Genomic DNA, 10,525 nt, shown 5'->3' with positions numbered 1-10,525 from the left:
TTAGCTACCTGCAACAAAAGCTCATGATTAGAACTTGTTTCATAGACTCCAACTTTCTTACCCCTTAAATCTTTGTGTTGAGCATTAGACCCCAACATCTCATAAATGTTATATGACTCTTGAGCATTCTTTTTCTTCAATGCTCCACCTGCTGCATTATGAACAGTTGATTGACAAGTTTGGGTTAGTCCATCATAGAAAATTTGCATTTGTAAGTGAAAAGGTAACCCATGATGTGGACATTGCAACAAGAGGCCTTTAAAACGCTCCCAACACTCATTGAAAGGTTCTCCATCATCTTGTTTGAAGTTGAAGATTTGTCCCCTTAATGTGGCTGTCTTTTGAGTGGAAAAGAACTTCTCCAAGAACTTCTTAGCCACGGCATCCCATGTGGTGAGGGAACCTGGTGTTAGAGTCATCAACCAACTCTTGGCCTTATCTTTCAAGGTGTAAGGAAACACTCTCATCCTCAAATTTGCTTCACTTACTCCCTGCAAAGGTAAACCACTCACAACATTGTAAAACTCTTTAATATGAGCTAAAGGGTCTTCATTAGGTAAGCCATAAAATGAGGGAAACATATGGAAATGTGAAGATTTGAGATCATAGTTTCTAGCTTCTGTGGGCAGCAAGATGCATGAAGGTGAATTTGGTATGATTGGTTGAGCAAAGTCCTCCAAAGCTCGAAGTTCATCTTGGTTGCCCGCCATCTCTTCTTCTCTTTCCCAATTAAATTGCTCAGATCCTTTACTTGTTGATCTAGGTGAATTCCCTTCTTCTTCTTCACGGATAATGGAGGAACTTGATGGCACAAAGTTGTCCAAAGTGTGGCCCTTTAACCGTTCAATTCTTTGGCCTAACTCAACAAGTCTATTTGACATATACTACCTGAAACAAAGTAACACAAGTTTGAATGAAAATCAAGAATCTACCTACAATGAAAAGAACAAATTTTAAATAGCAAACAAACAATTACAAGGGACTGAAATCAGTCCCCGGCAACGGCGCCATTTTGTTGAGTTATAATTCCTTCCTAATGCTAGAACATGTTTAGTACAATGGCACAAGCAAGGGTGTCGATCCACAGGGACTAATTGGACCTATGCAATTACTTGTTTTGCAAGAATTCTACGAAATGAATCAAACTAATCAACTTAGGCAGATTTGTTGTTGTAACTTGAAAGTATAAGAAAATGAAGTAAACACAAATACATGAATCAATAACTAATACAATGAGATAGTTCCAATGGAAATGAAGCTAGGGATTCGGTTTCACCATTGCTCGACTAAGTCCATGTTTGTTAAGTTAGTTTATACTCATTCATCTACCTATTTCTTGAGTTTGTTTCACTTGGATATGATCAACCATATGATGTGTGGATTTGATCAAATGTCTCTAATCATGAACCTAATTGTGATGTGCAACTTTGGTTCCTAATCAAAAGTATGTAGTGCACAAGAAACTTTCATAAAACCAAAGGGAACACTCGGCAGGATGTTTGCCAAACATTCCCTTCATTCATTCACAAATCCACCAAGATTAGACATGATGTATGCTTTAATCTTGGCTAAATAACCTGTGGTTAATTCGATTGGTGATCAAGCATACAAATCAACTCATAAATTCACAATTATATAAGAGAATGAAGCAAGAATTAGATGGATAAACTGAGCATTCTAACTTGATTACATGGCAAACTTTGCAAGGCTACATCGAATCCCTAGGGAGAGATTAGTTACACTTCATGTTTACAAAGGTTTGACATAAAAATAAATAACATGAGTGAACATAGAATTAAGAAGAAGAAACCCTTGAAGCAAAACTGATGTTGAATTCCTTGAAGAGTGGCCTTCGGGGTTGGTTCTCCAAGTGTGATGCAAATGAACTAAATCGGCTTGGTATGTTTTCTGCAAAATGGGAGAGCAAATGGGCAGAGAATGGACAGAGAATAGGGTGAAATAGAGCGGCTATGTGTGAATAAATGGCATGAATGCAGAACCCTTTGATGTGTGAAGTGTGCCTAGTTTTATAGGAATGAATGTAGCTGCCATTCAGATTGGATCTCCTCTGCACAAGTGAGCTGGAAGAGCATAAAATGAGCTGGAATTGATGGGTTTCTGAGGTGGTGGACGCACGGCACTAGGGAATATGCATGAATGTTGTTTGTTTAATTGAGCTACATGTGCACTTGCTGCAACAAGTGAGTGGTAAATCTGGAAGTGGTTGTACAGGCTGGAAAGGGGAAGAAAGCACACGGCATGGACAAAGGGGGCTGGAATCACATGGAATGATGGGATGAATGGATTTCTGGAATGATGGATGCAAGGAGTGGACATGATCTGCAGGTATGTGGTTTATTTAATCAAAATGCATGTGGATTTCTGCAAAGATGAAGTGGAGAAAGGTAATGGAATGCAAGGTCAGATTGTGAATCATGCATGTGAATGCATGTTTTGGTGTTAGAACATGGAATCTGCACGGTATGATTGTGTTTGTTGGTGTCAAGATGGCTGAGTGAATTAAGTAATGGAATTGCATGTTCTTGGTGCAAAAGGGAGCTGGAATGGCATGGGAAGCACGGAATGGATGTGTGGAATCTGTTTTAGAGCTAGAAGTGCATAAATGAGCTGGAATGGCATGGGAGTACACGGCAAGGTTGCAAACATGCATGTGAATGCATGTTTTGGTGTTGGAATCACCTAATCTGACTTCAATGCTTTTGCCTTGCTTAGAATCACCCAATATGGCCGAATTGCACCACTTAACACTTCCACATCTTTTCCTGAAATTCAAGCAGTCACATGTTTCCTAGATTCTTCATTTGGACTTCAATTTAACTCCCTAGAATCCTCTCCACGTTTAGAATAATGCTCAGCTACCAAAAGGAACGTTTTTAATTCATTTGCCTTCCCATTGATCCAAATTCACCCTTGGCTGCACACTAACACCAAATAAGGTAAAATGCAACTAGTTTAATCCAAAACAATCACAAAGACTCCAAATAATGAAGATATAAATGTATACAAAATGTGACTTATCAAATGGCAGTGCGGATGCGGCAATGTCTTCCACGCGTCTTTTGAAAAGTCGGGAGCTTTTGACAAAGTGGCACGCGTCTTCTGAAAAGCCGGGAGCTTTTGACAAAGTTGCACTCACTTTCTGGAAAGCCGGGAGCTTTCGGCTTTGTCACCCACGTTTGTCGGCTAAAGTGTGCAGCTGATTTCTCGCCTTCCACACGTCTTCTGAAAAGCTGGGAGCTTTTGACAAAGTGGCACACGCTTTCTGAAAAGCTGGGATTGCGTCTGACGAGCTGGCGATCTTTACGCCGGAAATTCCAGTTTTGAAGAGTGGTGTCTCTTCATTTCTGAATCGGTGAACGCCTCTCCTTTAATAGAGGTGATCGATCACCTCTATCATGCACACTTGAAAATTTCCCAGAAATCGTCTCCGGCCTGTTGAGATTTCACTCCATCCAATCCTTCTCTTTTAACTTCTTGAAAAATGGCTAGCTCATCTAACCCATCGAACATTTGCTTAGATTTAAGTCTAAGCAGTGATCCGGTCGCGCATCGTCAGGGTAAGGTATGGTGCCCGTCTTTCTTATCTTCTCATGGCCCTCTTACAGATGAGGACTCTGTGATGACAGATGCAACAACGGCTATGATAGTAGCTCGGAACCTCCTCACTCCCAAAGACAGTCAGTTGCTTTCAGGACGGTCCGATGAGTTGGCTGTTCAAGAGTCCTTGGCTCTTAGCGTTCAGTGTGCTGGCTCTGTGTCCAACATGGGCCAACGCCTTCTTGCTCGCTCCCGTCAGGTTGAATCCTTGATGGCGGAGGTGGAGAGTCTTAAGCAGGAGATCAAACAGCTTAAGTACGAGAACCGAAGTTTGCACGTGCTTGCCAACAATTATTCGACAGGCATGAAAAGGAAGCTTGATGAGCTTGATGACCGTCAAAGGCTTGCAGCTTTTTTCCAGAGGCACCTCTTTCCTGGATCATCTAGCGTTCCACCAAGGATTGGGGCCTTGAATAATCTATCTTCGGTTCCTCCCGCTCCTATGCCTCTCGCTCCGATGCCTTCTGCCTCGATGACTCCTGCTCCGATGCCTTCCGCTCCGATGCCTTCTGTTCCGAGAGTGTTGCCACGTAGTGGGGCCTCACGTACACAACCTTTGTGAAGGCTCCATCTTTCTGCCATGTTTAGATACAATTGTAATTTCTCGAAAATTAATGAACAAGCTTTGTTTTATTCACTGTATTGGGTTGCCTCCCAAGTAGCGCTTTCTTTTACGTCTTGCATCCGGACGAGACCTTCTTAGGCTCATTTAGGACCCATGACATGGAATTTATCTCTGAATGGGGGGTGATACTTGAGATGATCCGATAATGGTTCAAATTCTAAAGTGGGTGCCTGGATCATTAACAACATATTAGTATAAAAGAAAATTGAAATTCGGGGAGGCGGCTTACCTGTGTGCTCCGACAAGAACTCAAGGATAAACACATCTTCTTTGAATGTTTCAGGGACTTTGCACTCGCCCAGATGTGGTGTGAGGATTGGTCCTTGTCCTGTGTTATAAAATTCAATTTCTTTGGGGTTGTTTGCCTCAAGTATATCCTCTTCTAGACATTCCCCAGTCACATCTTGCTCTTGATTCTTTGGAAAGGATTCGAAGATGCCTTTCTCACCCTCTTCTTCCTTGGATTGCATGATCCTGCAAGGAATAGGGATATTCAGTGGAACGGGGTTAGCAATAATTAACTTTGGAACAACCTTACCTGAATTGGATGGCGTAGGAGCAATAGGTGCCTGCGGCAAAGGTGTTTCCACCCTTGCCATAGGTTGCGTGTGTTCCTCTTCCTCAAATTGCAACCTTTCATCTTCCTTGTAATTTGATTTAAGGTCCGTTCCAACCTCCATAGCATTTCCCAAAGTGATAGCATTATGGATTTCAAAATCTTCCTTTGAGTTTTCAATAGTTGAGTTGGAGAGTTCACTTTGCTCTTGAATTTGTTTCATGAACCCCATAATCTGCTCAATTTGCTCCTCCAATTTACCCAACTTCTTGTCTTGATTTTGTTCGTCCTTGTTTTGAGTTTGGACTTCCTGCATCAAAGTAGTAAGTAATTGAAAAATTGTATCATTATCGCTTGAATTACTTACATTGCTTTGGGCAGGTTGTGGTGGCTGCATGGGTGCTGTATAGAACTCCTCGTATGGTTGCCAATATTCTCCTTGTTGAGCCTCCTCGACTTGGTTTTGTGAGCCCTGCACCGAAGAAATTAATTCATTAAGAGCTTGATTATAATCTATTGACAAACCTTGGTTTGGTTGGGCATATTGTATATGAGGTTGTGGTGGATGCATAGACGTTGAATAGAACTCCTCATAGGGCTGCCAATATCCTTCTTGTCGAATATGTTGAGGTTCCCACCACGTAGAGTTTGAATGATCACTCCAATCCGAATTGTAATTATTGGAAAACACGTCGTTCCTTGATTGATTATGATCAAATGTACCAATTCTTTGCATTTGGTACTCTTCCATAAGCTGTGACAAAAGGGAAGCATTATCAAGTGCCATGTCTTGCGTCTAAAATCAACAAAATAAAACTAAAAATATATACACACAAACGAAAATAAAACAATCCAAGAGATTAGCAAAGTTGCTAATCCCCGGCAACGGCGCCAAAATTTGATGCGAGTTTTATACGCACACAAATTAAACCCTCTTTTTGTCAATTGTAGTAAGTACGTAAGTAGGGATCGTTCTGGGCCGGGGATTAGGAGGGCTTGTTAACCACTTGGATTTGACTTCAAAAACGTAAAAACAAGTTTAAAACACTATACTAAACTCGAAGAATGCAAAACTAAAAGTAAGAAAGATTAAGACTAAAACTTAAACAAAATAAAGGGGGATTGGATTTGAACGAAAATTGAAATAACGAAACAAGTTAATAAACTAGACAGAATGTAAATATGAAATTGATGAAATAGAATGAATGGATGCTAGCCAAGGGGTTCATCTCCACACATGTTATACTTGCATACAAAACGATTTCTAATTGCTTTTCAATAAACTATGAATTCTCAACGCTCCGGGTTAATTAGGTCCGCTTAAATTAACCGTCAAGTTTTCCTTAAGTTAATGAATTGGATGATTGCATACGACAACCCAAAGCATTCCTCACAAGTTCCCTACATGAATTGCATAATAGAGATACAAGCAAGAATCATTAAGCAACATGAAAACTATAAGTGTTGACGAGGCATTCGTTACTATGATTGCATGAAACTTATGCCAATAATTTGTTTAACGCGATTGTTTATAAGCAACCTCCACTACTTGTGAATATAAGTTCATAACTATTACGTGAAACTCACTTATATTCTAGCGTCAAATTCATGCATGAAAATTAAGCGTTCATTCTTAATAAACATACATAAATAGGATATCAATCAAATAGTTAAACAAATTGAATTCACAACTTATGAAACGTAATTAAAAGTAATCAAATCATATTGCAAGCATAAACATATATTTCGAATCACCCCCTAGCTAAGGGGGGGTTTAGTTCCTCATACGTACAAAACAAAGAGAATTGAAATTAAACATTGAAATCAAAGAAACGCCTAAACATTCCAACAACTCAAACTTGAATTGTATGAACGTTTAGGCCCTCTTCTCTTCCTCTTCGTTGTAGCATAAGGTCTAGGGATAGTTGGTTAGGGGGATGGAAGTGTGGAATTATGGAAGTGGATGAGGGGTGGTGGAAATGGAAGAATGGTTTTTGGATTCTAAGGGAGACTCACGGCACAAGGGAGAAAGGGATGTGTTTGTGGTGTGTTGTGTATGAAATGAGATGATGTTTAGGTAATGGGAATGCAAGGGTATTTATAGGAGGAGTGGATGAGAATGTGGCTGTTTGTTTAAGGTGTTTGTGTGGAGGAATGATGGAAAAACAGCTAGGACAACATGTGAAAGCTGGAAAGTGGAAGGGATGCACGGCAAGGTTGGCTTTATGGCATGTGTTGGCTGATTTGGTTAAGAGAAAACATGTGTTTGCATGTGCTTGTTGTGAATGGCAGCTAGGGGAGGGAATATATGCATGTGGTGGCTAAATGATTAAGAGAAGTTGTTGAAAATCTAAGGGGAAGGCACGGCATTAGGGAGAATGGTGCTGAAAATGCATGTGAATGCATACTGGAAATGCAAAAGGAGTGCACGGCATTGATTGTTGTTGGTGTGTTGATGCATGTGTTGAATGATTAAAGGGACATGTGGGGTGTATATGTGGCTGAAATGATGAAGTAAGAAGGTGGAAATGCATGTGAAATGCTGGAAAGGGATTGGGAATGCACGGCACAAAGGATAGGCTGTTTTGTGTTGGAATGATTGCTGTTTTGCATGTGAAGTGTGGAGATGTTTTGCACGGCAAATGGTGGAATATGTGGCTGCATGTTTGAATGATTAAAGGGACATGTGGGGTGGCTAGAACAAAGGGGAAAGCACATGGAAATGCTGGAAATCTGATGGTAGTAATGCACGGCAAGGTGGAGTGGTTTTGGAAGAAAGGTGGATGAATGTGCATGTGGATTAGGTTGTGAAAGAGGTGGAAATGCAATGATAATGTCTTGTGGCTGAATTGGTGGAGTAATTATGATGGGAGGCACGGCATAGTTGGATTTGTGGTGGGTTGATGAAAGAATAATGTCAAGGTGTGCGATTGTTAAAGGGGGAAGTGCATGTGCAAGGTTGTTGTTGTGATAAGTGATAAGTGTATGATATGATAAGTGAATGATATGATAAGTGAATGATATGATAAGTGAATGGTTTGATAAGTGATAAGTGAATGATATGTTAAGTGATAAATGAATGATATGTTGTGAGTGATAAGTGAATGGAAGTGATAAGTGATAAGTGAATGGAAGTGATAAGTGATAAGTGAATGGTTTGATCTTCAATTTCGTCCATCTACTTGGCTCCATGGATAAGTGATAGGAGCATATTCATGCGACTTAAATGGCTTGTTCTCGTGCATTTACGTTATGTTTCTTTAGTTATTTTAGTCCTTTATGCTTCTTTTGTGTGTTTTCAGGTTCTAAGGGCAAAGTATGCAAAATGGTGCATTTTGGAGTAGTTTGGGGCGTTAAATGGATTGCATATACTTGAAGCCAAGTAGATGGACGAAATTGAAGACCAAAGGAGGCCCTTTGTACCAGAAATTCACACCAACACATCCCATTTCAGATTGCATTCCAATCATTCCAGCCAAGCCACATGCACTCCCTTTAATTTATTCAACCTAGCTGTCAAAGCACATGCACATTCACCCTAATCATTCACATACACAATCTGCCATCATTCACACATTCATTCCACATGCATTCCCTTCACAATCAGCCACATGCACTTTGCCTTTCATCATTGCACCATAAATCAGCCACATGCACCCATAATCATTCAACCAACTTTGCACATGCATTCATCATCATAACCTAGCTGTCATTACCCTTTAATCACATGCATAAATCAGCCACATGCATCTCCCATCACCATTCCAGATTTCCACCAAGTTCCTAGCTATCATATTCCCTCCTTTTCACCTATAAATAAGCATCCATTGCAGCCACAATTCATTCATTCCCATTCATTCTCATACATTCTTCCATTTCAGAAATTCATTCATTCAAACACACATCCACACCATCAAACTATCCTTAGACCTTGTGCTACAACGAAGAGGAGGAGAAGAGTGCCTAAACGTTCATACAATTCAAGTTTGAGTTGTTGGAATGTTTAGGTGTTTCTTTTCCTCGATTCCAATGTTTAATTTCAATTCTCTTTGTTTTGTACGTATGAGGAACTAAACCCCCCCCTTGGCTAGGGGGGGGATTCGAAATATATGTTTATGCTTGCATTTTGATTTGATTACTTCTAATTGCGTTTCATAAGATGTGGATTCAATTTCTTTAACTGTTTGATTGATAACTTATTTATGTATGTTTATTGAGAGTACACGCTTAATTTTCATGCATGAATATGACGCTAGAATATAAGTGAGTTTCACCTAATAGTTACGAACTTATATTCACAAGTAGTGGAGGTTGCTTATAAACAATCGCGTTAAACGAATTCTTGGCATAAGTTTCATGCAATCATAGTAACGAATGCCTCGTCAACACTTATAATCTTCATAGAGCGTAATGATTCTTGCTTGTATCTCTATTATGCAATCATGTAGGGGACTTGTGGGGAATGTTTTGGGTTGTCGTATGCAATCATCCAATTCAATAACGTTAGGAAGATTTGAAGGTTAATTAGTGCATCACGGTTAACTTGGGGTGTTGAGAATTCATGGTTTATTGAAATGCAATTGGAAATCTTTTTATTATGCAAGTGTAACATGTGTGGAGATGAACCCCTTAGCTAGCAATCCATCACATTCATACTTACAATCTGTTTTAATTAGAATCTGTGCAATTAGTTTAATTTCGTCCAAAACTCAATCCCCCCTAGCTTTAGTGTCCAACTTAGTTAGAAAGTGTCTTAGTTTGTGTTTCTAAGTGTTTTGATTCATTTTATTACCCAATTTCGTCCAAAGTAGTCAAAGTGCTCAAAACTGCCCAGAAAGTGTTTTTAAGGCAGTTTTGAGTGTTTTGGGTGCTGTTTGAGTCTTTTGGTTTGTTTTAGTGTTTTAAGTGTTTAGTTTTGCATTCTTTGAGTCTAGTTTAGTGTTAAAGTGTCTTAGTTTGTGTTTATAAGTGTTTTGATTCAATTTATTACACACATTCGTCCAAATTCACCAAAGTGCTCAAAACTGCCCAGATTGTGTTTTTAAGGCAGTTTTGAGTGTTTTGGGGCTGTTTTGAGTCCTTTGGTTTGTTTTAGTGTTTTAAATGTTTAGTTTTGCATTCTTTGAGTCTAGTTTAGTGTTTTAAACTTTATTTTACGTTTTTGAGTCAGTTTCCAAGTGATTTTGCAATCCCTCCTAATCCCCGGTTAAGAACGATCCCTACTTATACTTATACTACAATTGATAAAAAGAGGGTTTAATTTGTGTGCGTATAATTCTCGCATCAAATTTTGGCGCCGTTGCCGGGGATTAGCAACTTTGCTAATCTCTTGGATTGTTTTATTTTCGTTTGTGTGTATATATTTTTAGTTTTATTTTGTTGATTTTAGACGCAAGACATGGCACTTGATAATGCTTCCCTTTTGTCACAGCTTATGGAAGAGTACCAAATGCAAAGAGTTGGTACATTTGATCATAATCAATCAAGGAACGACGTGTTTTCCAATAATTACAATTCGGATTGGAGTGATCATTCAAACTCTACGTGGTGGGAACCTCAACATATTCAACAAGAAGGATATTGGCAGCCCTATGAGGAGTTCTATTCAACGTCTATGCATCCACCACAACCTCATATTCAATATGCCCAACCAAACCAAGGTTTGTCAATAGATTATAATCAAGCTCTTAATGAATTAATTTCTTCGGTGCAGGGCTCACAAAACC

At 39.5% G+C, this 10,525-nt stretch overlaps 1 pseudogene; it reads left to right on the top strand.

Annotated features, from left to right (window-relative positions):
• The first annotated feature begins 225 nt into the window (after positions 1-225).
• On the top strand, positions 226-336 carry LOC125474069 (annotated as a pseudogene).
• The last annotated feature ends 10,189 nt before the right edge of the window (positions 337-10,525 follow it).

Source organism: the organism of the source record quoted next, unplaced genomic scaffold (assembly GCF_019419815.1).
Source record: "Pyrus x bretschneideri cultivar Hongxiangsu unplaced genomic scaffold, Pyrus_bretschneideri_v1 Contig118, whole genome shotgun sequence".
Lineage (NCBI taxonomy): Eukaryota > Viridiplantae > Streptophyta > Magnoliopsida > Rosales > Rosaceae > Pyrus > Pyrus x bretschneideri.
This window is presented reverse-complemented; position numbering and strand designations above follow the sequence as displayed.